At 46.6% G+C, this 26,274-nt stretch overlaps 2 long non-coding RNA genes across 5 annotated transcripts in view; one reads left to right on the top strand and one right to left on the bottom strand.

The window, feature by feature from the left end:
- LOC107320432 overlaps positions 1 to 12,521 on the top strand; it is a 131,852-nt gene extending 119,331 nt beyond the window's left edge. For all 3 annotated transcript variants that reach the window (XR_004308894.1, XR_004308895.1, XR_004308896.1), the window contains 4 exons: positions 4,117 to 4,365; positions 4,763 to 4,897; positions 6,212 to 12,034; positions 12,133 to 12,521. This is a non-coding gene — a long non-coding RNA (uncharacterized LOC107320432). The remainder of the gene's footprint in view (positions 1 to 4,116; positions 4,366 to 4,762; positions 4,898 to 6,211; positions 12,035 to 12,132) is intronic.
- LOC107320433 lies at positions 4,710 to 25,922 on the bottom strand. Of its 2 annotated transcripts, XR_004308898.1 has the most exons (4): positions 23,108 to 25,922; positions 18,702 to 22,087; positions 18,419 to 18,514; positions 4,710 to 10,899 (listed from the first exon to the last, which is right to left on the bottom strand). It is a non-coding gene; the product is annotated as an uncharacterized LOC107320433 (long non-coding RNA). The 2 variants fall into 2 exon arrangements; XR_004308897.1 differs by having other exon boundaries at positions 18,419 to 20,286; positions 23,108 to 25,916.
- Positions 25,923 to 26,274: the final 352 nt, after the last annotated feature.

Below are 26,274 nucleotides of genomic sequence, written 5' to 3'. Positions count from 1 at the left end.
GGGCATCAGGCAGCACGGGTGGCTGGTGCTGCACTGGTGCCAATGTAAAGAGCTTCTCACAGTCTAAGAGCCATTGGCTTTGCTGGTGTAAAATAATCAGAATTAGGTCTGTATCTTGTTACTAACCGACTGCTCTTGTTTGAGAAAAGTGTAACCCAGGGCAGAACCGTCATCTCAGATCTTCAGCAGGTTCCTCTCCTCCCGGGTCTGCTTTCATTTAGAGCAGCACAGGCTTTCTCCCAGCCCAGCAAGATGAGATGGTGCGGGAAGGAGAGGTCCCACACAGCTGTGGGCGGGATCCACAGCTGGCAAAATCTGATGCAACCCTGTTAATGTCAGTGGTGCACAGCCCTTGCCCCGCCAGGGAGGGGCTGATGTTTGTACACAGCTCTGTAATGCCAACGTGCTCACCCGAACAGTGTTAGCAAGTGCTCATCTCTGAAGGCACCACGAGGCCAATGCAAGGTGGGTTTTGGAGGCAGCCACAGTTCATCTGTGCTGATCTGAGTGCTGTGCAGCAGAGGATGGAGATGCTGAATGTGACCTTTGTGCCCTCTTGAGGTATGGAAAGACAGCATGGCTGCAAAGTGCTTGAAGAGCTCATCCATTTGGCAGCAGTCCCTTCTGCTCCACAGCCATGCCAGCACCCAGAGCCTGCTATGCTACGCTGCACAACCCTGCTGCATGGCCTCTCTCAGGGCACAGCTGTGGTGCAAGCCAAACCCTCAGGAGGAGATGGACTCAAGAAACTGGGTCAGAGAAACATCAGCTGGGATTTAGGAAGGCAGTGCTGTGCCACAGCAATTCGTGGGACATGGGGAAATGCCACCAGTGCTGTGTGTTCAAAGGGACTGGCTCCTAGAGGAGCCCTGGCACTGCATGAGGTCAAGGCACTTCTGAAGCTTTGGGGAACTTGTTTTTAAAGCCCCTCAGGAAGCAATCCCCACCTTGCTTTGTTCCTGGTTTAACTGGTAATTTAAGGCAGAGGCCACTTGCATTTCTCTATATGCTTTCAGTTAAGGAGCTCCACACATGGAACATTAAGAAGTTAAGCCTGAGAATAACAGAGTTGTTGGGGGAATGCTGAGCTGCCCAATTCGGTGTTAGAGATAATAGGAGAGCTTCTCGGCTACAAGCCTCCAAACTACTTCCTGGCTCTGAACTCACTTAAATTGAGGGTAAAATTTTACCTGACTTCAAATGAGAGCAAAATGTGAAAGATTTTAAAGAATATCTTCAAAAATTCTCGGGCTCAAAGGTAACTCCCATCCCAAACAAAAGCAGACGTTGATGTGGGATGAGGAGTCCATCCTCTACATCCCCCTCTGAAGGCAGAAAGGGTGGCATCTTGCTTTCTGATGCAGACATATTGTCCAGATGCCCAAGCTTCTGATGGAGCTCAACGTAGGAAAAAAAAAAAAAAGTCAATTATGGGTTGCCTAGTTATGAATTTCTGGATTTCTGGTTCCTGTCATTTTCCTCATTCAGTTTTCTGCTCTATCAGACTTGTCTTTGTTACTGAGTGGAAGAAGGAAGGGGTTCCAGAGCACTAAAGCTCTCAGAGAAGGTTTCTGCCCCATTGGCAGCACTGGATGAGCATCATATGCTGCCATTGTTCTGGTAGGATGCTTGGAAATTGAGCTGTAAATAGCTCAGTGGATTGTTTACTGCTAAAAGCATGTTTCCAAAAGCAGGGGAGCATTCTGAAAGGAGTGCATGAAGACACGGTGCAATCTGCGGGCATGGAATGGAATGCATTTACTGCACAGGGCCTTGCTGGTTGCCCTGCGCATCACTCCCAGCCCATCCCTGGGCCTGTGTTTCCATTTTGCAGGTAGGTTGGTGCTGAACCTCCTGGCACAGTGGGCTCAGCCCATCAGGGCACTGGCACCTGCCACATGGCACAAGTACCAGTCAGTCACCAGGACTGGTTCTGAATGCTGAACAATGCTGTAAACCAGACCAGACAAGTTAGAGGCCAAAAATATTTCCCAGAGATAATTATAAATACTGGAAAGTGAGGAAGAAAAAGAGAGAATGAGAAAACTGGGATGTGCTGACAGAAAGAAAAACCAGAACAAAGTGCTTTCACCCTGTGTTTACAAACAGAGTCTCACAGCGGTTGCTGGGCTTAGTGAAGGCGCAGTTTTGGAGTGGGAAAGGAAATCACCTTAGGACTTTTGGACCACATTGAGATTGTTGGAGACAAAGGCTGAAAATAAACAAACAAGCCCAGCAAATAACAGAATTCCTCGGCAGAAGGAACATTTCCTCCAACATGGGGAGCAATGGATGGGATGGAGCGCAGTCCCCAAGCTGCTAGTCATCACTTGCTTTGTTACAAGTTGTGGTTCCTCCTAATAGAGGCTGGAAATCTTTCAAGTTGCTCTCCATAAAAGCAATACAAAGCAGTGGTGACAATCTGGGCCTGCTGATGGCAGCAGGAGTTTCACCGTAAGTATTAAACAGGCTCAAGTTTGTGCCCAGGGTTCCACTTTGCTGATTGCAGCAACATTCTAGGACCACGGAGCTGGGCAGGAGGCCAGGTGCAAGGTGTAATTCTCTGTTAATATGGGGTTTGAGTTTGTTGAAAAAGCATTCTTTCCCTGTGAGGTACCTGCTAGAATAGGATGCTGCTGCTCAGTTTTCTCCTAGCCAACTTTGTGTATGTGCTATCTGTGTTGCAAGGCATTTCCTCAGTGTCATGCATAGAAGGATTTCAGTACATAGACACATTGTAAGTCAACTTATATTGCAGAATTTTAGCTGAAAGTGTAGTATGTCAAAAATAAAGTAGCCAAAGAACGTGGAGCAGTTTCAATTTGTTGGAATTCATTGGAATCTCCTTGTTTCTCTCGGGATCAGGATTCCCAGTGGAGGGGCCAAGGTCCTGGGCTATGGCTGGTGCTGCACCCCTGACCCTCAGGCAGGTCTCCTTGTGAAACGTTCAGCAGAGGAGGTGGAAAAAGTAGGTCAGACTCTGCTCACAAACGCAGCACTGACATGTGGCCAATTCTAATGAAATTAGGGAATGAATCAGTGTTAAAACCTGGGCAAAGGAGATCAAAACTTGGTCAAACTCTCATAGGGAAAGAGCCCAGCTGTAACTACTGCCGAGTTGGTGTCTGAAAAAACTAGAAATGAAGTAAAATGGACCTGTGTGTTCTTAGAGGGGAAAAAAGAGTGCAAGCAAAGGGAAAAAAACAACCACCTTCATGCAGCACTTGGTGAAGACACAGTGCGGGAGCCTTTCCTTTTCAGTACCCCCACCCCTGTACTGCTCATGTGCTTCTTGCTCCCTCTGTCCAACAGCCCAGCTATTTTTTGCTGATTTATTTCAAAATCTAAAGCTTATTTGCAAAGTTAATTAATTAATTAATTACAAAAAATAAAAACTAAAAGCACCTAAAAAGCCATCTGACTCATCCACACCAAGACCCACTTGTTCAGATGCAGAGCGGGGTTAGGGAGCTGCAGCTGGAGAGGAGCATTCCTGGGCTGTCATTTCAGCCCTGACCAAAGCAACTCTTCTTTTTTTTGTTGTTGTTGTTTTAAAGTACCCCGACAATTAGTGGTAAAAAGGTCACCAGTAAAAATGAGTTTTGTGGTTTTGCAACTTTGCATTAAAAAAACCACCACGCTTCTGGCACCGCGTCTCCCGGTTGGCAGCCTCTCCGCAGAGTGAATTGAATAAGCATGCAGGCTGAAAAGCCCGTTCAGATCGGTCCCTCCAGGTCAGGGCTGAGTTTTGCAGTGGGGTGTTTGGGAGTTTGTGTTGCACCTGCCTGAATACAGCTGGTGGGAGAATTAAAGTGAGCTGAGGTTTAATTTTCCCTTAGTCACAGCCTCTCGCTCTCTGTCAGCCCTGGAATATATCATTAGCAATTAAAATAAAATGAAATCAAATTGTGAGATCATTTTGGAGTTAGTGACCCTAACGTTTAACAGGTTGTGAATGTTTTTACAAAGGCTGAGGTGGTAGAAATGTTTTATTTTGCATGCTTTATCCTTCAGAGACCTAAGTAATAAACAATGGAGCTGAACTCAAGCTAACCGTGGATAGCACAAATTGGCTTTTATTGGGTGTCCAGCACAGCTTTTTTTCTTTCTTTGCAGCTTTTAAGAACTGGGACCCAGACTTGGAACATTATCAGAGGTGATGAAAGCAGCTAAAACTGACAGCTTTGCTTCATGTTTTGCAATGAGAAATGATATCAGATACAGCCTGGAAAAGATCTGCCACTGTGTAATGATCCAGCAACTCAGGAACTCCCGAACTGGCATCACTCCAGGCAGGTGCCCTGTTAATGCTTCCCGGCCCCATCTGAAGCTGCATCGAGCTGCATGGAAGCATCAACAAACTGTGTGAGTGATGAACTTTCAAGCCCCATTTCTCATGGATTTTGTCTTTCTTTCAGTCCCTTCACACTTCCCTGTTCATCACACAACCCAGCCATGTTCCTCAGGGAAGAACCTCAAATGTAACTGCATCTAGGAGGTTTCTCAGCGGGATAATTGACCAAACAGTGACTATGCCAGTAACCAGCCTGGTTCATCTTTGGACTGGTTCCGGTCTAGACGTGAAATTATGTTTTTTAAAATGTTGTTTCAGAAATGTAATCCTTTTTCTGTTCTTCCCAATGGGTGGGATGAGTCTGGCAACGTTTTGGTGGAACTCCAGGCCTGTTTGAAAAGCAACAGCAACAGTCTTTTTTTTTTTTCTTCAATGAACTAAAGTTTCATTTCTGCCCTTTCAAAACAGGGTTGTGATGGGATCCAGAGCAAGAGAATTAAGAAATGTGAGGAAAATCCCAACCACTGCAGGGCCTGCGTTTCCAAGGACACAGCTGATCTTTCTCACGTGATGGCATGAGCTTAAACTGAGCTCCGCAGAAAGGTGAGCCTGCAGACTGCTGTGCAAGCCAGGCGTGTCTCTGTTTTAGCAGCATGTTTAATCAGATACTTCATCTGGTGGCTGTCCCATCATAGACTTTGCAAGGCCTGGGCATGCTCCAGTGGGACAGGCACTGATGTGTAGTAAAGGGGAAAATACAATTGGTTTTATCTTCCCAACAGCATCCTCCCATCATTCAAGGGAATTTGTTAACCCTGTGCCTCTTGGTGCCACAGCAGCCAAACCAGAGTAGTGCTGGTGTAGGGGTAGGCCATGTGCTACAGGGTAAGTTGGGGATCAGCTCCCAGCCCTGCTCACCTTCAGGATGTGCGCTGATTTTCTTTCATCTCTTGGATTTAAATCCACCATAATAAATAAAATTCTTCCTGTCTGAAAGATACATTAATTTTGGTGGTCTCAAAAGTAATGAAAATAAATACTGGGCTTGGCATGCAGAGTCCCGACTGGAGTGAGGAGCAGAATGTGTGAACTTGGAGCTGTTTTTACAAGAACATAAGCTGTGGAAAAAGCTTGGCGTTTAGCTTGCAAGCTCTGCGTGTCTGAGGAGGAGCAGGGAGGTTTGAGAAGTGCAGTCCAACGTCGTCAAATTGGGGTTTTGGTGGGGAAGCAGCAGCTGAGCCATGCAGGGCAGCCTGGCTGTGCCCACAGGTGTGGCAGTGCCATCCTCTGTGGCTTTGGGGCTGTGATGTCACATTGCCACAAAACCAGAGTGAGCTCATTGAAAGGATCCACAGCCTGTTTGCTGATCCTGGTGTGGTGGTGGCCAAGGCATGGGTGCTGGGGTGCCAAAGTGGCCTTACTGGGCCCCAGGACCCACAGAGGAGCTAAGCTGTCCTCTGCCCTGTTGGCTAATTACTGCCATTATATTTTATATTAAGGTCATTTAGATCTTCCAGCTGACTGCACAGTGCTAACCAGATGCCCAGCAGCATCTCCCATCGCAGCCATGCAAAGGGCTGGAGCAGACGAGGCTGAACCCAAGTGCCAGGGGATGTGGTCTGTGCTGGCTGCTGCTTGCAGCTATCCTGGCTCTTCTGAGCACATGAGCATGCTTCCAGGCCATGGGTTTAATGGCTCCGTCACTAAAACATGAGCCAAATGGGCTTCACTGCTGCTGATCTGAAAGCAGCATGGTTCTGAATGGTGCTGGTTGTTTGAGAATAGAAGAATTGCTTGATGTTACCCATGCAGATAAGCCACTGCAAATAATACTATTCAGAATTCAGACAGAAGCTGCTGCTAATTCTGGAACCCCTCTGACATTCTAACAATTATTTCTTCCATTGTCTAAAATAGATGTGTGCCTCGGGGTTTGTTTGTCTCACTCTGCAAACTGAGCAAGATTCTCCAGTGGAACAGACAAGCAGGGATGGGACTGCACACTGAGAGATGAAGTACAAACCTGAGTTTTAATAAGCTTTGTAAAATATATCAGGCTCCCAAATGTCACAGAGTGAGAAAGACATTTCAATCCTGAATTAATGAGTAGCGTCACAGAGCCAGCTATAAGGCAGGCACGGATATGAATATAAATCAGCATGTGTGTCTTACCAACAACCAAATAGCTTGTGACATCCTGCAGCATAAAGTTGTTAATAAAAAGCATAGCTAATTTAGAGATCAAATTAATGGTGTCAGGAGTACATTTCTTTTCCCCCTGGATGACTAGAATGATGCCCCAGGATTGGACTCCTGGCAGGTGGCACTTTGCTAACAAAGCAATGTCCAGGACTGGATGAAGTGCAGTCCTATGGCAGCTCTGTGTGCAGGCAGAACCAAGTGGGCTTTGGGCATGGGGTGCGTTCCTGGAGCCCACGCACTTCCCTCTCCTGGAGAAACCAATGGAGACCATGGTGTGCTGGAAACAACAGTGCTTCATTCAACCTTCCTGGCAGTCCTTTGGGCTGTATTTCAATGAGTTGTTATTTTGATAAACAGCTCGCATGCCAAGAGCTTGCAAGGTGAAGAAGCGCATGCTCAGCGTTTCCCAGAAGCTGCAGCATCGCATTTGGATGCACGGCTCATGTGATTTCATCTCCAGAAGCTGCTTACTTTCATTATAATGTTGCTTTGTGCTGGTTGTGTTTTGAAAAGTTGGCTACTGTGGTGAACCCAACCCATGTCAGGGTTGAGAAAGGGTCAGGTTGGATAGAAAACATCCAGCAACACCAGCTGCAGGGCTGGAGCTCGCTGCCTCTGCTCTTCTCAGCCAGAGCAGTGATGATACAGCTCAGGCTGGGCAGAAGGGATAGAAGGTGCCAGCCGCAGTGTCACTCATGTCACTTGTGTCACTGTGACCTGGCCACGATGACGTGTCTCCTGCTGTCACACTGCCACCCTCATGGCAGCTGGGGAGGTTTTGAAGGGATAACTTCAGGCAGCATAATTCAAGACTTCAGCTCAGAATTTAGCCCCGGTTCTCTGGATTAGATGCTCTTGTTTTGTGTTTAGCTTTGGGAAGGAGAAGAATTAATCAGCCTGCAAGGGGCTGATGCAAAAAGAAAACCAAAACTAAAAGAAATTTTAATAAAAGCTACAGCATTAACAAGTACTGAACTAATGACCTTTGATATATGAAGCAAATGCTTCATCCACTAGTCTATGCAATGTTTCATTACCAGCCATGGGAATTTACAGGTGTTAAATTAGCTGCAAGATAGCTCCCATATTGTGACCGTAATAGAACACATTGAAAAAGTTAATAAAGAACTGAACATAGGGGCTGCAGAGTTCAAATGCAACCTCCTTGCCAGTTCATTTTGAGGTCTTCATCAGCTGAATTCCAGCACAGGCAATGATTCTGCATCTGATTCTCTTTATTCCTTCTTAATCCTGGAGGACAGCATCCACTAGAAGTGCAGCACTGCTGGTACAGAGGTGGAAGCCAAGAGAGCAGCCACAGAAGCGACATTGCACTGCTCTAATCAGGCATTAGTTTCACATCCTGCCTTGGATTTTTCTTTTACCAATTTTACTACAATCTGCAGATAGGAACTATCATTTTATACAATTATGAAACGGTTCTGAAACTGTTGGTGTCAAACAGTTGGACAGATGTAGAGGCTGAAACTTCATCCATACTTTCCAGTTAGACAACCACAATCGAAAAACAACTGATTGCCTATGATGCCTGTAAATGTTACAATTGCATTTCAAAGTCACACTCCAGCTTCCTTGCTGTTCACAAAACCCTGGTAGACAGCACACACACTTGCTCAAAGTCCTTGACTCAACTCCCTACACAGCTGCTCTCTCTGCTTCTGTTTGTGCTGAAGCTGTGGCCATTTGCAGGTGCATGGGATTTCTTCGCCTCATGCTGTGTGCATGATGTAGGTTCTGGTCCACTGATAAGAACAGTTATTGCTTCCTCTCTTGGAGATAAAACTGTGTTTGAGAAGTACAGTGTAATACACTCGGGGCAGGAAGGAGAGATTCTCTGAAGGTTCACAAATAGGATTCTCAGACTTCACTTTTTTCTTCTTCAAACAGGATTTTGTGTGTTCAGAAGTCCTTTGGTACTACCAAACCACATAGATTAAAGGCTGGATTTCATCTAACAGCCTCAACAATTTAGCAAAACAAAATCTTTAATATACACTAGCAGTAAAAAATATAGGGGGAAACAAATAAACAAACAACAACATGAGCAGGGGAGTGGATGGGATTACTCTCCAGCTCAGGCAGACCATGAGAACCAGCAGTCAGACTGGATGCAAAGAGAAGAAAGGAAAACAAGCAAGGTGGGCAGAGCAGGTGCTCCTGGTTATTGTTCTCTGTGCTTTTCGTTGAAGAACCAATTATTCTAAGACTTAGGTTGTTAAAGTTAAGATTGAATGAATGGCTTCAGCAGTGGTGAAAGTGATGATGGAGAGCCCTTGGCTGGGCAATGCAGGAGGACAGCTAAATTAACAAGTAATTAGAGCTCCTCTGGCCATGGCCAAGGCCACAATTCAAAGCAGAGGATCTGGGGCAGGAGGGAATGAGCAGTCCTGTCCATCTGGTTGCAGCCATGTTTGCTGCCTGCAAACGTTCTCTCTGGTGCTACAGGAAAGCCACAGGTTATTCTGCAAATGCAACATTCATTTTCCATGAACAACAGCCAGACAACAAGTTTAAAGCTAAATTAGATACAAACATCACGCAACATCCCCCTCTAAAGAAGCAAAAACATGACAGATGGGAAAATATACTAAAGTAATTTTATGACAGTTGCAACAAGCCAAGAAACTATGGCAGTAGATAGAAAATAGAATTCTAGGATGTATGTACCATTTGCTGTTTCCATTGGTGTGGGGCTGCGTGGCAGAGCCAGCAGGCAGTCCCTCAGTGCCCATGTTGGCTGCAGGATGCCATGGGGCAGGCAGACAGCACCGAGCTCAGCACTGCCGTCCCCAGCCCTCGTCCAGGCAGGGAGGGGCTGCACGGTGCTTTATTTCCTGTTGCTCGTGGCTGCCTCGCTGACCCCTCTCCTGGTAAATGAAACACCTCTGGCAGCACAGTGAGTTTGATTAAAAAACAGGAAATATAGGAGGTAAGACATTTTCAATAATGCCTTCAAAACTGGGGCCTGGTCCAATGGGCCCTAACTCATCCATGTCAAAGAAGCTATCACTGGGTAAGGGATGTGAGTTCCATCCTTGCTGTGCAATGAACTCAGCTTTGGAATGAATCTCAATTGTTTTTCTTGATCTTTCCTTATTTTGTTAAACAAAGGCTCTATATGATTTTCTCTCACTGTGTCTCCTGGGAGGTTGCATTTTCTCTGCTCTTTAGCACTGAATCACAGTATGTTACATTTATATGGTACCCAAGGGATCCCGAAGCATGCAGAAATCATAAGCCAAATTTCACTCTTGGAAGCATGAGCTCAGCTCATACCAAAGTTAATGGGAGGTGAGCACAGACATCTAAAGGGAAGAGTTGGCCCATCAAGACAGAGGACTCTTTTCACCCACCACCTAAAGCAGCTGCCCGCAGGCAGAGCCCAGCCCAGCCCATCCCGGAGGTGCTGGTGGCTGCCAGTTGCCAGTGCTGTGGGACAGCTCTGTGTTAGCACCACCTGCAGATGGGCTCTAGGCTTCCATGGACACTGTTGCATCACTGCGCGACCCCTTGGTTTCTACAGTGACAAAATCAAAGGGCTCTTAACACTGTTTCTGTTTCTTTGTTTCTATTTCAGATTGACTTGCACTTTTCAACCTGAATCATTCCATGTAAGGGGTTTTTAAGGCCCGCTCTGTCAGACAGGGAAGCCTGAACAAAGCTCTGTAGCTTGTGTGTCATCGCTGTGCTTGCTGTGCTTGCACATCAGAGGAGAGATTTATTTTTAAATTCTCTCTGTTCCTTTTTTTCTTGCTCTGAAGACAGGTGGTCAGTGGGCTGATGTCCCATCTGCTGGCACAAGGCACAGCGTCTAGTGGCACAGGCATGGATCACAGGTTCACACCCAGTGTCCAGCACAGCAAGCAGAGAGGAGAAACTCCCTTCCCGTGCTCTTGTTTTCCTTCAGTTTTGCTAGCGAAGGATGAATTTCATACTGTTCTGAGTACTTTTTTGGATAACCCACCCCAAAGATGCAATCCAGATGCACAGCCAAGTGCCTTAAACCTCTGAACCGACTAAACCAAATTATATAAAATCTTCTGAGTTTGCAAAATCGAGTTGGGAATCTCAAGAAAACAGGCGTGCTTAGGGGATTTCCAGCATTTCCTCCTCCTTCGCAGGTTGGCAGTATCACAGAGCAGCCTCTTCCCATGGTGTTCTGGCACTCCTGGGCTCCTTCCCAGCCAGGAGAGTAATTTGCAAAGGTGCCCAAAGTTAAAAAATTATGGGGGAAAATGTTATTTGGCCTGTTCAAAGCACAGAGAGCTTCTTTTAAGCATGGGACGAAATGATGGCTTATTATCCAGACAGGTCCTCCTTTCCCCGACTCTTTGTGTGATGACTGTATGGAGCTGCTGCTGGAAAGCCAAGTGCTGTGGGACCTGAAAGGAAGAGCAGAAAGCTATTTCCCTGCCTGTTCCACTTGTGGATGGACTTCAACCAAAAGCTAAGATCCATGCTGAAGGAAAATTGTCATAAGGCGCCAGGACCAGCTCTCACAAAAGGCCTCTCACTCTTCATCAGCGTAATTAACCTCCTGAGGCCAAACTTAAGAGCTGGAAGCACCAGGAAGCAGCCCTCAGTGCTCAGTGTGCTGGCTTAGCATGCAGTCACACTCTCTCACGTCGCTTAATGCAGGTGCACACCACTCCCATTTCCAGACAAGCTCTGTCTCTCTCCCTGCCCATTGCTTCCTTCCAAAAGCTAGAATAAGTCAGGGGCCAGGGTGTCTGATGCCTGCACAGGCTGCTTAGCCCCAGCCTTGCTCTGCATGCAGAGCTGAGCAGGGCTGCTCCCATCCCCAAGCTCTTAGCTCCCCACACTGCACTTATCAGCAGGGCCTGGTAACTGGCCTCAGGACTGCTGCCAAACCAGTACAAATCTACAGGAACTCTTTTCGTTTAAATCCTACTGCTCAGATGAATAGGGCTGTGCATGCACGCACACACAGGGCTGCTGCGGCTTGGCAGATGAGCGGCACCTCATTAAGTTGCAATAACTCAATCACGCGTTATCATCACAATCTCTATTCTCTTAACTCCGCAGTTGGGTGCTTTCAAAGGCTCTGAGAACTCAGAGGTCCCACTGGCGGCGGTGGGGCTCGCAGGTGCTCCAGCCTCTGAAGATCAAGGCACTGTGTGCAGATGTGGGAATACAGCTCTCTGCCTCCACTCGTGGAGTGCCCAAGTCAGGAGACCACAGTGCCCATTTGGAGGAGCGGATGGGTTGAGCACAAAGGAGCGGGCATGGGTTTGAACTGGGAAACTCAACACTGGCCCAAATCCTGGGGGGACACCTGACCTCGGTGTGACTCCACAGACCCCAGTGTCCATTTATCGCTGTCATCCTGAGCTCTCTCCTTTAGCTTACAAATGCAATGGACCAGCTTCCCTGAGGTCATGTTTTAAATATACCACCCTGGGGCTACTCTTTAAAATTCAGAGTATCAGAGGACACACAGAGAGGGCGTTTCGCATCATTTCTGACAAGCAGAAATTCTCCTTGACAAACTGAAAGGTGAGCACCAGCAAGACCTGAGCCTCATGCATATACAACATTAGGATGAGACCACAACAACAGTTTTCACTTACTACACCAACTTTTCTTCCTCACAGTTTGCCCACAAATCTGAACAATGATGCTGAACAAGTTTGCTGTGGATAGCCCTTATGAAGAAGAGGGGAAGTGATGCTGCTGAGGTCAGATCCCAACACAAGTATGGGAAGAACCCCAAGGATGAATGCAATGACCCTTCACACCACTCAGATCTAGGGATCAAGGGGGTCCCCCCAGCACAATGATGCTCTCCTTTCCTAAGAAGCACCAGCAAACTGGTGTGAGTGGAGAAGTGACTTCAGAGTTGAACCCAAGCTCTGCATGGCTGCCAGCAGCCATCCCCATGGACAGAGCATATACCTTTAAGTGCTGTTCACTTGCTCCCTAAAAGGGAGAAAAAAAATATATTAATAAAATAAATAAATAAATAAATGTCTGTTAGGAATTATATTACCTGCAACAGCTGAATTTAATTAGCAATGCAATCACAACAAATATTTAAAAGCTGTGAAGGGAAACTTGCTTCACTGAGTGAGAGACCCATGCCTTGTGTGCACTGTGCATAGCAGAGCTCTGCCATCAGTGAGTCACTATGGAGTCACTATGGAGAAACATCACACAGCCACGGAGTGTGTGACCAGGAGTGAGACGGGGTATAGAGCAGGAGGGGGGTTGTTACAAACCAGGATTCCCTTGCCCTGTTCCCTTGCCCTTCCCAGCCACCAACATTTGGTCAACCAAACATGACCAGCATGTTCATTCCAACCAAATTTCCTTTTTTTTAACACACAGCATGGGCTATCTGGACATTAGGTCTCAAGAAGAAGCAACTGCATGTTACATCCTCATTTCCTTCTTCAGGTCAGGTGGGTGAGTAGGAGTGAGGAACTGGAGGAGCTTTTGCTTTACCTCCCACTTCTATTTCCTGCTCTGTCTAAGCACGTTGTGCTTTGCTGTTGGTCCAGCCCAGCTTATCTCACCTTGGGGCATGGAGGAGGAAGGAGGGCTCTGAGCTAACATCAGAGTAGCATCACCAGGAGATCTCCTGGGGGCTCTTCCATCCTCCATCCTCAGGGTCACAGCCCGTGGGTGGCAAAAGAACCACATAAACAGTTAAGTCAAACAACACACAGTTGGGTGCAGCTTGGCTCTGCTCATAGCCAACACATGAGAACTATGGGCAAAGCTGTAGCTCACTGGTTATAGCCTCATCCCATAGACTTAGAGATGGAAAACACTCATTAGGTCACTGAGTCCATCCCTCCATCCCATCTGCCAGTGAAGGATTGTTCCCTGCAGAACAGTTCCCTGTTCTCATCACTAATAATATAGATCGCGTATTGCTGTTGCTTAGACACAGCTGATTGGAATGGCACTGGGGAGAGTGTCCCAGCTTCTACTCCGACCCCCTCAGGGGTCATGTGCCCACAAGCGTGGCTTTCTACAGACCCTGCCTGCTGCCTTCGTCCTGTGCAATGAGTAGTAATGACACCTATGCACCAAAGGTGGTTTATTGCTCTAAGTAAGCGAAAGAACAGTGGAAACCACAGCCTTCCCTTGGGTTCTATTTGTTTGGCAACTCCCAAACCACAGAGCCTGTTTTTACTGGGAGGACTGGGAAACCCTCAAGAAGAGCTGAAGTGGGGAGGTGGCCAGAGTGGGGGTCCTGGGCATAGATGGAAGACCTGGCAGGAGCAGAACCTCCAGGAGCTGCCTGCAGATGGGGATGGGTAAGGGGAGATGAGGTCAGAGAGGTCCTGGCGGGTGGAGCGCATCCCAGGAGGCAGGTCACGTCCAAGCGAGCAGCTCTCAGTAAGTCAGATGAATTATGTTGCTTAGAGCAGCACAGATAACAGCTAAGGAGGCTGGGCTGTATCTGACTCAGGTTTCCTCATTCTGAGCATTTTGCAGAGCACCTTTTATTGCCTTGTCTACTGCCAAACAAATGGATAAATAACCCTGCGCCTCTCCCCCAGGCCTTCTTATCATCAGGGTGTGAGTAAGTCCTGGTGCTTGTATCCAAACTCACACTCCCAGCCTCCTGGGATGCCCATCACGCGATCCCGTTCAGATCTGCACACGTCCTCAGGACCTGAGAGTGCCCCTCTAGTCCATCCCATCGACTTCACAGTGATTTCCATGGCAGACCCTCAAGCTGTCCTTCAGCGAGTCCTTCCATAGCCAGGGTAACTCAGTGGGCTCTGATGAACCTTGCAGTCAGAAAGCTACCTCTCCAATGACAGGAGATTCTCAAGTGTAGTAGAATCCATCCAAACTTCAGATGCAATTAATGATTAGATGTTAATTCCATCAGCAAGTGATGGAGGTGATGCAGCTATTGACCAGAGGCACTGAGCTGAACTAACTGGCTGCAAAGAACCAAGCTCAGAAGCACACAGTGCTTGAGTTTAACTGTCTGTGAGGATGAGTGCTGTCTTCATTCACTCAGATCCATTTGGGCTTTGCTGACAGCACAGCGCTGTATCAGAGCACCCTCTGTTATTCCAGCACAGCAGTCAGCAACAAGACCTCAACATGTGCTAGATAAAGCATCTTGAGGTTTGTGAAGAAGTTATGTAGATGAATGATAACAGCCAAGATTAGACAACCGCAACTCTGTAAACATGCTGCTGCTGCTGGCTCACAGCTCGGTGAGGGTGACCGCCAAGCTCTGCGTGCTCATGGGGCTGACAATTCCCCAACCACAGCTCCCCATGCTAATGGGACTGCCACTTCTCCAGCCACCTGTATCTGAAAGTGCAGGAATGGCTGGGTATAATGAGCGTGTTATTTGCTCCACCAGACTCCGGTGATTTTAACACAGGTCTTCAGATTTCCTGGCAATTAGCCCATTGGTAGGAGTGTCACACTGCAACAAGTGGTCATAGCAAACCAATGGATACAGAGGAGAGGTGAGAAGTATGTTCCTCCTGCACTGCAATAGTGAAATTAATAAAGCACCTACAAAACATGCTGCTCTTCAGCCTGAGATCAGCCCTGGGCCAGGACGCAGCAGTTGAGTTTGCGTGCTCCCATCAGGGACACTCAGAGCTGCAGCCACACTTGGGCACACACCTCCCATCACACATCCAGGCCAAGGATCCAGAAGTCAGGAGCTCCTGACCCAATGCAAGAAGTGCCAAGCATTCTCCATCCCTTCCAAAGGAAATGGTGGAGTCAGCACAATCCTACCTACACCCGGACTCCACCGAGGCAGCTCAGGATTGGAAAATCCTATTACCACCCGTTGAGACACTGTTAAACAATTTCCCAGCCTCACCATGTGACTGTGCACAGGCTACACGGGAGCCCAGGCTTTAGCAGTGCTTTCATACTTCCAAAATGTGTCTGCTGGGTCATGTGGAGGCTTTCCAAACCCCTTAAATCCACCCAACAAATGCACCTTTCCAGCCCAAGCCAGCAGATCAGTTGGGAAGGGAGCACTCAGCACCACCTCCTACCACGGGTGCTCCTCACCTGGGGTTTTTTGGCCTGCTGCAGGCCAGACGGTGAGTGTACAGAACATACCATGCATATTGCTGTGCATCTCCGTGCAAGCTTGGCTTGTGGCAGAACTCTTCCCAAAGCAAGTATTCCAGGCTCGCATATAAATTAAAGCTCATAAATCAGTTGAGAAAAAATCTCCTCGATGGCAATGGCCAACTTGTTAGAAGGGAGCTAAAGACTACAAACGGTTTTCAATGAAGCCTCGCTAGCTGTCAAGAATGCACGAGGCAGCGGCGGTGTTTGGATTGGGAACGCGAGTCAGATTTTTCTCCACTCTTTTGAGGACAATGAAATGTAGCAGCTTTCCTTCCCCTCCAAGCTGCTCGGAGTGACCTGAGCCGGCAGACAACAGCACAGATACAATCTCTGGAAATCATGAAGTGACCGAAGAATGGCTGAGGAGTTCTGAATAACTAAATAAAGTCCTCTGTGTTTTCTTTAGCAAGTAAAGAAAATACTTTTAGCGTTTTAGTGTGACTTTTGGGGTCAAGGGGGAATCTCGAGTCCAAATACAACAAACCCGTGTGGAAATTGCTGCCAAGAGTCTGATAGCTGGGCTGGGAGTTTGCCTTGAGGCTCAGATGTGCGAGCGCAGCCCGCTGGAGGCAGGCTGAGCCTGAGTTCTTGCTCAGAGCATGGGAATCTTGGGCACGTCCTCTCTCCTCCAGCAGTGTGCCCCTCTGCAGCTCAGTACCAGCACCCAGCCATCCAACAGCCAGGACTGTGGGTCAGCACAGCAGTGCTTCCCAGTGCCCGGTACAGATGATTTGCCATTAGCAACACCTTAGAGTGTCATCCTGCATTTCTGTTAAATGCCCTTTTAGGACATATGCTATCACTATGGGATGTTACTGGGGTCATAAGGCTCAGTGTTCGTGGGTGAGCCGGGGTGCTCAATAAAGGAATAGGAAAAGAAAATTTCTGGTATCTCAGCTTCCTGAACTTTGAAGCACTGAAGTAGATAGACTTGCCTTCTCTAGCACACCCCCTCAAAGACTTAACAGCTTCTTTTTTTAACCTCACACTGCTAAAACAGTCAGATCTTCCAATACCATATATATTATAAAGTAGAAATGTAATTCTGGCTTCAAATGTGCATTCAAAAAATCTTCGGGTTGTTTTTTTTTTTTTTTTAGGTTTGCCTAGAGAATAATTGAATACTTGTGTTAGAACATCACCCACTGTGCCAATTTCACATACCCCATCTGTCATCATTGGCACAGGTGGAAGGACTCTCCTTCTGCTCTGATGCCATGAAGAGAGGATCCACACTGCAGAAGCGCACCCCCTTGGTTTCTTATTCCAGCATAGGATTGCTGTAGCCATGATGGGCAGAGGAAATAAATTATGCTGGAGAGAGATAATATCTTTTGCTGGACCAATATAGCCCTCCCAAAAAGCAGACTAACTTTCAGACACACAAGGTCTTCTTTTGAGAGATTTTGGGGATCACAACAGCCTAATGAAAAATATCTCCTCTCTGCAAAATTCTGGTACAGCATTCAGCCACGTGAAATCCAGGTTACAAGAAACATCATATATGTTTTCTCTTCTTTTCTTCTGTTACATTGCTGTTTTTGCAAATGAGATGCACCTAGGGTTCTTGCAACCTTGCCTACCTCATACAAAGATTCATTGCACAGCTTCCTTACCAAGCCATCTGCTCTCTGAGAGGAGAAAGCCAACATCTGACATACCACATACCATCAAGCAGCCTCAAAAGGACAGTAGTGGGCAAATGATACCCTGCATCTGCTCAGCTCGCATTCATTTCCAGCCACCTAAGGTTTGGCTGCTACAGCTCTTCTAAACCCAAATACATATGTTGGCTTAAAGACACCATAGTAAAGTAGCCTAACAAACCAAAGCAATTGGTTTTAATAAGAATCTTGGCTTGTTTTGACAATGCACTGAATCTTCACGTTGGCACTGTGAATGTTTTTTTAGGAAAATGTATGCATCTTTGCAGCTCTCAGCAACTAAATCCTCTCTGCACTTCATGGAAAGGGTTTCCTGGCTATCCGCTTTCCGACGTATTCCAAGTTCCTTGCAGCTGATTGTTGTCTAGGCTGAAATACTTTCATATGAAGCTCAGCTATTTGCCCCCGTTGCGTGCTGTATGCTGATAGTGTGCGAGGTGTGTGGGTTGCACGCCATGCCCTTCATCTTCCTGCACCTACAGAAGGGGTTGGGGCTGCGGGGACGTTTCGGTGCTTCCTGAAGTGCGTTGTGCAGATGTGTTTGGAATAGCAACGGAAGCGGCTGTCTCCTGCTACCCGGCCTTATTACAGGCAGTAGCAATGCTCCCAGAGTTCAAAGGCATTTCATGCTCACTGAGCGTTTTTCAGCAAGAAATCTGAGATTAAATAAACTCCAACCCTCTCTGAGGAGAAAGCAGAAGATGGAGGGAGAGGCGCTGACTCTCGCTGCACAGCATGCATCTTGGTGTACCTTGGAAAACACCCAGGCGAGGTGCTCCTCAAGCACACATCTGGCCAGGACATTGCACTGCTGGGGCCAGGACTGTGCCTGCTGCTTTTGAATGGGCTCATGCCAAGGATGCCAACATGCTCGCAATCCAAACAGCACCCAAGATGTTCCCCAGCCTGAGTCCTACCACCTCTACGCTGGCTCCCAAAGGACCAGGTGTTTACATTGGATTTTTAGCTTTTCTCCTGTTTTCTGCTGTAAAAGATGATAAACTAGATTGTCACCAACAGAAATATTTAGCTTTCAGTGAGTGTAGGTACATGAATCCCTCTCAACTGCTGACCTGCTCCTTTGGAGCAGCGCCTACACCCTGCTTTTGTGCAAAGGAATCATGTGCCCAGGGCATACCTCTGGCCACGGACACAAAGGTGTTGCTCAGCCACACTCAGAAGGCTCAAGGAATTGGGTTGTTTGATCTTTCTCCTCTCCATAGCGACACAGGCTCTGTGGGAAAAAGAAAATACGTGAGTCATAGAAGTGACTGAAGTACCATTCCCAGTGATGGCAATGTTTACCCAGGCTCAGCTGGTTCAGTAATGCCCTTAGCAGGCTGTAAGGTTTATCCCTTGCACTCCCCATCCCCCCAGTAAATACCATGGCTGAGGGTGGGCATGGGCTCCACGCAAAGCACCTGAGTTGGGAACGTTTCACTTCTGTGCATCTTCCAGACTGAAGGCAAGGTGTGAGCACAACCTCCACAGCTCAAGGAAGTTCTGTGCTCAGCTTCTGGGGCTGGGCTGGCTTCTCCAGACTCATAAAGGTGCTGATGCTCTTACAGACAGTGCAGATGTTGTCCAAGAGTACAGGGCATAGGCATCCACACCCTCGGCATGCTTGGCTGCTTCACTCTCATCGGCTTCATTGAGACAAAGGCATTTAATAACACTGAGGATCTGAGCCCATTGTGGTTTGGAAAATCCCATTAGATACTATTCCCCATCTTCAGGTGACTAAACACTTCAGAAATCCAGTCCCAAATGCCCTCAGAGACTCAACAATCCCCACATCAGTCTTTTCTGGACTGCCCTATTAAAGGTCACTATTATGGTGCTGGAAAAACCACCCAGGTTAGACCTGATCCCAGAAAGACCCTAAGGTACATACAATGCAGAGGTAATTAGGGCATACTCTTTGCTGCAGACAGTACACTATGAGCCCAGGATAGATCTAAAAGCCTGAGAGGCAGACATGGAAGAGTGTTATGTTCTCTGTCTGAGATCCGAATCCCAGGGAGGGTGGAAATAGCAATGTAGGACAGCTGTGAGTATGCTTAGTATTAATATCAAATATAATGGTAATTCAAAACAGAATCTTTTGGTACAGATCTGAACTGCACAAGCCAAGTTATGAAATGATATTAGCATCTGGATCTGAGAAGCAGCTGAGACTAAGTTGGCCAGCGTTTGCCATATGTCTCATCTGCAGAGAATATTTAAATAAGTAAACACAATGAGTTAATATAAGTGAAATAACTTTGCAAGATAAGCACATCTCTGTGCTAGTGGGATGGCAGACTGTCAGAACAACCCTGTTCAATGGAAATCCTGAAAGGGTAAAATTCAGATGGCACAATACTAGCTTTTCAACTGGCTAGATAGTTTAGCCCAGAATGGTGAACATTTACAGTGATTTTTATCTGCTGGCAGGTGAGAGAATCCCATTGCTGTTGCCAAAGCCTTAACTCATCAGAAAATCAGTGGTTCTTTCTTGGAAACATGAGCTAAAACCTTTCACAGACCTTCTAGCTACATCTCTGTGTAGGGAAAAGGGGCTATAATTTTAAGAGCATCAAAGGTATAGAAAGTTGTGCTGCTTTCCAGTAATTCCCTGACAACACCTAGAGGGTGAAACAAACCTGCTGGTGGTCTAATCTGAACTGAAGGGGAAAAAATGCTCTTAAATGCTGATTCTGGGAAATAAATTATTCCCTAAAAACAAGCCAGACAGATCCAGTGTCTTCATTTCATTTTGACTTGTGCAACTCTCTGAATGTCTCCAGTGAAGAATTAACCTAGAGAGGATTTCAGTATTTGGCCCAGGAGAAACTCTTAAGGGACTGCCACGGTTCAGGCTTTTTCTTAAGAAGTCTCTCCCCTCTGAATAGCAGATCAAGGCTTGAGCACCAGGTCACTGGCATCCAGTTGCTTGGCCATGCACACAGGCTCCTAAACACATCCAGCCTCCCAGGCAGTGTGCTCTGATGCTGAGTCACATTCCTTTATTAATGAAGAAGAGAGAAAACTATTAATTGCATACCAAGGACATTTTCTATGCAGGAAATTGGTAAGCTCAGCACCGCCTTAGAAGATGTCAGTGGTATCGTTCTAATAGGCCCTGGCAACTCCACGTGCCGTCAGTCCATCAGCCCCAGCTTTTTTTACTTTGATTGGTACAAAATGTTTCTGAAAACCGACACTGCTAATAACAATAGGTGCCCAAAGTGATCGCTTGCAGTTAGTTTTAGGAAAGTTCAAAGACTGAGTTTATTTTGGCTCCCCAAACCAGAGCATATAACATTCTTTTAATTTAGAACAGGACTTTGCTTCAGCTCTCCTTGGATGGATACGAACGGGTCCTAAGGATGAATGAGTTGAATGGCCCGGTCTCTGTTCTTGTTCACTCCATTTTTGCACGGCATACCAACAAACTGGCTGTTCTGGCACACATTCAGGTTTCAGAGTCAGTTCAAACAGGTGTAAAATCCCCACAAACCACAAAGGGGGATCCACAAAAGCAAATCATACCTGAACAGTCCATATAACTTTTTCCTTGCTTCTTCCATACAATTTGTAAACAAAGTGAAATTTTGTATAGGCTGATTATACCTACTGGTTGTGATTCTTAGTGATCCTAAACTCGAGGATTCAGTAGGAAGGCAAGATATGTCATAAATGGACTGCTCTACAGTTCCAGCCCTCTTTCCCAAACAGCCCACAGCAAGGCAGAAGAGCTCTGTGCATTCACTTCACTACATCTTTCCAGTTCTCCTTGCTGCTGTGCAACTACATTAAGATTCCCAACCCACAGCAACTGACCTCAAAGGTTGTGTGTGCCTCTGCCTCCAACCTGAAGAGACTGAGCACACTGAGTGGTAAGGGAAAGTATAAAATACATTCTTATGCATGAAAGTGAAGAGTGAAGCAGCTTGAACCAACGAGAAGGAGCAATCGGCCCAAGAGCACAAACACACAGAAATATGATGGGTATGAAATCATTCTGAGCCAATCAGTAAGCTCCCAACTTCTAAAGCAATTTCATAATTGAGTAATGGGACACAGCAGGGTCTGAACTATTGTGTATTATAATCTGAATGGAATGCTGTGAGAAGGCTCGAGCAATCTGATCGCACCGAGCCCTTGCTCACCAGAAATGCCTTTGACATATTTCCTTAAAGCACAGCAACGAGAGTGAAGTAACTGCTTGTTAATGACACCCCGATGGGTTGTCTGCAGTGCTGAAACTGAGATAGCAGAGATTGGAAAGCCTGTGCCTCTCCTTGGCTGGAGTTAACACACCAGCCCCCACAGACTGCCCACCCACTTCAACCTTAATCGCTGGCGTGCCTGTACAATCACCAGTTTCACTTCACTACATATTTCCTCCCCCAGAGCTTCACTTATAAAGCAGGAGGCACTAATAATCTGCGATGATCCTGCGCCAGCCTCCTGTCATGGCTTAGTGCTCTGTGGCTGGAGCACACAGCTGAGCCGTGGCTATCTGCACAGCCTCACAGGCAGGCTTCATTCTCCTTCTATTTTCCAGACCCTCGTTGGATGTGCATGCCTTAACTCCTCCAATAAGTTCTCAGCTCTCTCTGTATTTAAGGACATCACTATCTACTTAGAGGCAAGCTTGGAATGAGCCAAAACCCCAGATCTGGAAGTGCTTGATAGCAAGGCAGCAGGGTTGGTTTGAGATCTGAACTCCAGGATGTGCTGCAGGACCTTGGTCTGCTGGGGCACAAAAGCTGACACATCCACCATGCACAGTATAGGTGTGGTTAGGTATTCCCCGATACTTGAGGGAGAATTGAGTGGGGAGGTCAGAAGTGCAAAAACTCAGAAATAGTTTGATAAAGGAAGCAAAAGCTGCATGCACAGGCAAAGCAAAGCAAAGAATTTATTCCCTCCCTCCTATCAACAGACAGGTGTACAGCTGCTACTATCACATGTCATGGAGAATCGAAGAAACAAACACACTCTGACGACTGCAACTCAGGCTGGATGAGAGCAACTTGGAGATCTACTCTCATGGTGCCTTAAGACACAGCCTCCATCTCACCAGTCATATAAGATTTCCAGCCCTCAAAACAGCAAGGTGAGACAGCCCACCAGGAAAATAAGAATTAGTGAGCTGAAAAATAACCAAAAACGGAATTGCAAGACAACACCAATTGGTACAGTTAAAGCTGGGAAGAGAAGGACTGGTGTAGAAGCATGGAAAGAAAGCAGCAACTGTGCTTAGAAACTGGAATATATATAGCACATAATTTAAGTCCTGTACATATAAGGCCATCCTGTCTCCTCCACCCCAGAGGATAATTTCACAAAACCTTTAAGACTCTATAACCTGCATAACAATTCTGATGCTGCCTGAAGCTCACTTGTGCTTGTTACTGGAGGATGCTGGCAATTAATCAATTTGTTATTCAAATTGACCAATTCTGAGCCCAATACTGAAGCACAGAGGATACCTGCACCTGGGTGCAAGCGTGGGAGAAAAACCTGCTCCTGAGAAGACACTGGATGGGACACCCCGGTCTCCCTCTGCTTCTAGGTGGACTTAAGTCAAGCCTACGTGAGCTGCGTGCATGCATGCAAGGTGGCCTGGATTTGTTGTTGGATTGAGTTGTTTGATAGTCCAAACAACTCACTAATAAGCTGCAGACCAAGATGTTCTTTTTTCAGAGATTATTCAATAAGTGTTTCCAAATAAGAAGTTTCTATGGGAAAAACCTAGCCTTTTCCTACAGACAGCTCACATTCTGGAAAAAAAGGCAACACTGTTCATATGAATTATTCATCACAAATTACTCACCCAGATCTTGCAGCCAGTGGTGCTTCTCCTCTACCTGGAGCTGTAGAAAAGTCAAGTTGTGTCCCTTCAGAGAGAGGGGAAGGGTCATATCAACCAACCGTGGGGCATCCAGCCAACATGGCACCTCCTATTATGGACACGCAGTTTGCCATGGGACCTGTTTGCCATCAGTGACTCAAGGCACCTCCTATATAGACACAGAGTTTTGCTGTGGGACCTGTTCCATCAGGATGTTGGGTGTCCCCATCCCTCATTCAGCTGGGCACACCTGACTTGGGTGAAGAAGCAGCTTCCACACTCAGCTAAGCTGAGTTGGACAGCATGATGGAGATGAGAGTAACATGAGAGCCATGGCAGGAAGAGGCATAGTTCTCACATTTGCTGTGCACTGCCAAGTGAAAGAAGGGTTCACTATGAGACAACCTGTGGCTGGGAAAGGGACTAGCTCCACTCTTGGCTGCTTGTCAAAGCTAGCTATTTTGTAATATTAATAAAACCAGTGAGTCCATCTTCTGCAAGACAAGTTTTAATTTCTCCAGCAAACTCAGCAGCAGTCAGTCATGCCAAGACAGGCAGTCAGTACAGCTTCTTCAGAGCTTTGAATCTGCAGGAGAACATACAGGTACAACCAAAATAAACAAGGAAAGTAAAACTCACAGCACAGCTTGTGTGGAGGCAGGCAGGGAGGAACTAGAGGCATTGCACAAGCGTGTGGTCAAATACCTCACCAGTATCATGTGTTCAGGATGGCCAGAGTGCTGTGATGGTAGCAGTCTGGTTGCACACTGGCATGTAATAATGTCCATCTCCCAGTCCAAGTTTGCCAAGCTTCTGCATACCATCAACAAGCAAGGCATCCCAGAGCTTCATTGCAATCGCACACCTTCCTTGGGGTCAAAGCATTACCCTTCATTAGGGTTTTACATTAAATATGGTTTGTATAAATCCAGAGTTGTGTCCTTCCTTGTTTAAACATCCAGAAGTCTTTTCTGCTCCCATAAAGCTATCACCCATGACTTCCAATTCCCAAGACAAATCCATTCATCATGTAATAGCCCTGCACACCATTTGAGGCGTCAGGCATTATTCTGCATCTCTTGCCACAACTGTCAGTGCAACCAAAGTGCGGTTTTAGAGCATCCAGTGCAGCTCCTCAGGCTACACTGCACTGAGCCCTGCACCCAAGACAAAGCAGGGCATCATTACACCTTCAAAAGCAGGGCGCACATTTCTATCTAACAGCACATTAAGTGGATATTGTTCTTCAGCACTTCGGGTGCATACTCCAACTAGTTAAAAAGGAATTACTGGATGCGAGGCAACCCAGGACTCCAGCATTTTTGTTTCATCTTTCTCTGAACCTGACAACAGAACAGTGCAGACTTGCAGACTTACCAGACTGCTGAGGTCCAGGTGCCATGGCTGTACAGGAAAGCCAGTTTGAAGAGATTAGGAGGCAATTTGAACCAGCAGTTCCTCCGAAGTGATGCTCTCCCTTGGCAGAGGTCCCCTCCAGCAGAAGATGTGAGCATGCATTCCAGTACACACAATCCAGTGAGCAACACTTCTTGTCATCTTCTTCCTCCTGCAGCATCTTTCATCTGCTTGAAATTTAGAAGGTGATTTAGCAGACCTGAATTTGGCTCCTAATGAAGGCGATCTGACTCGCCAATCTCCCGTGGCTGTTGCAAGAATCTTTGATAATAACTTGGGTGGGATCCACCCTCACAAGGCAGTGCCTAACACTAGGCCATCTGGACACCCACCATGTGCCAAACACCGTCGTTCACATTCAGTCCAGCTTCCTGCTCAAGTCAAATGGTATTCTGAGTGACTGCTGAAATGCTCAGGATTTGACCCTCATGTGTTTGTCCTGCTGTCTCCAGCAACACCGATGGCCTGCTCGTCAGCTGTTTACTCAGTTTGCAATGGAGCCAGCTGAAAAATTTTCAACAGTGCAGTTTCTCATCCAGTACAGTCTATTCAAAATCAAAATATTTCTCGGCAGTTTGTCAATTTCAATGAGATTTTACAACAGGAGGATGTCAAAACACAGCCTTTCATCACCGCCGCAGTGATTCTTTTCAATGGCATTGATGCATTCCATTTCATTATGATCTTTTTGCTTCCACGGCTACACATATAAAATCTGCATTGCATTTGTGTCAGTACTCAGACATGTCTTACTGCCTGATGTCTTGTTTTTCCATTTTATACAATAGGAGAGTAGAAACAAATCAACGTCATTTAGTCTTATTTAGACTTCTCTTTTTCCTGACTAGTTTCTAAATACATATCTCATGGGAGACTTCCAAATTTCACTTTCTCATCTCAATTCGTAACAAAAAGAGCTGAGGAGCATCAGGGCTTCTCCTGGAGCAGAAATCCCCCCTCCTGACCCAGCCCTCATTACCACTCAGTCCTCCTCCAGCCACAGCTCCAGCCGAAGTCCCTGGCTCTGTGGGAACAAATAAGGTAGATCTGATTCACAAGCTTAGCAACAGCTTGGGAGAACACAGCTGGCAAACCTTCCCTTTGTAAAGCTGCGTGAATCATTGTGGCTTTGATGACTGCCCTCCTCACAGGGAAAATGTTCCTCAGCAACAGAAACAAGATCTCAAATCAAATCAAATGCAGCTTGTAGTATTTACCTACAGTTCTTCTGGGAACAGGAATTGTAGTGGTATAAATTCTCATGGTTATTTTTCTGCTAAGGTGGGCACAAAAGAATAAAACCCTGAGTGTATCTTGACCAAAACCAGGAAAGAGACAGCAAGAACGTGAAGCTGCAAATCCAGGCCACTACAGTATTAACATTACTGCCAGATCCCACCACAAGCAGAGGAACCTTCTCATCTGAAGCCATGTGTAGCAATTGGACAGTTCGATACAATGGGAAAGGCATTACAACAAAGATATGATGACAAAAGGACTGGCACAATAGAGAGGTGCTATCAAGGAAGGGAAGAAGATTGCTCACCTGTATCAGAAGATTCCAGGTTACCAGGCTAAAGCTCCACTCTAACCAGAAGTGCTAACCCAGTGACAGTCAGCCCTTATATGAGATCTAAAAGAGGTGCAGCCAGTCTCCACTCCTTCCTGTCTCGGAGCTGAATTGCCTTCACCTGTGCTCCCAGGGCTGACTAGGTCCTTTCCCAGGTGCTCAA

This window comes from Coturnix japonica, chromosome 13 (assembly GCF_001577835.2).
Source record: "Coturnix japonica isolate 7356 chromosome 13, Coturnix japonica 2.1, whole genome shotgun sequence".
NCBI lineage: Eukaryota > Metazoa > Chordata > Aves > Galliformes > Phasianidae > Coturnix > Coturnix japonica.
Note: the sequence above shows the minus strand (reverse complement) of the source record. Positions and strands in the feature narration are given on the sequence as shown.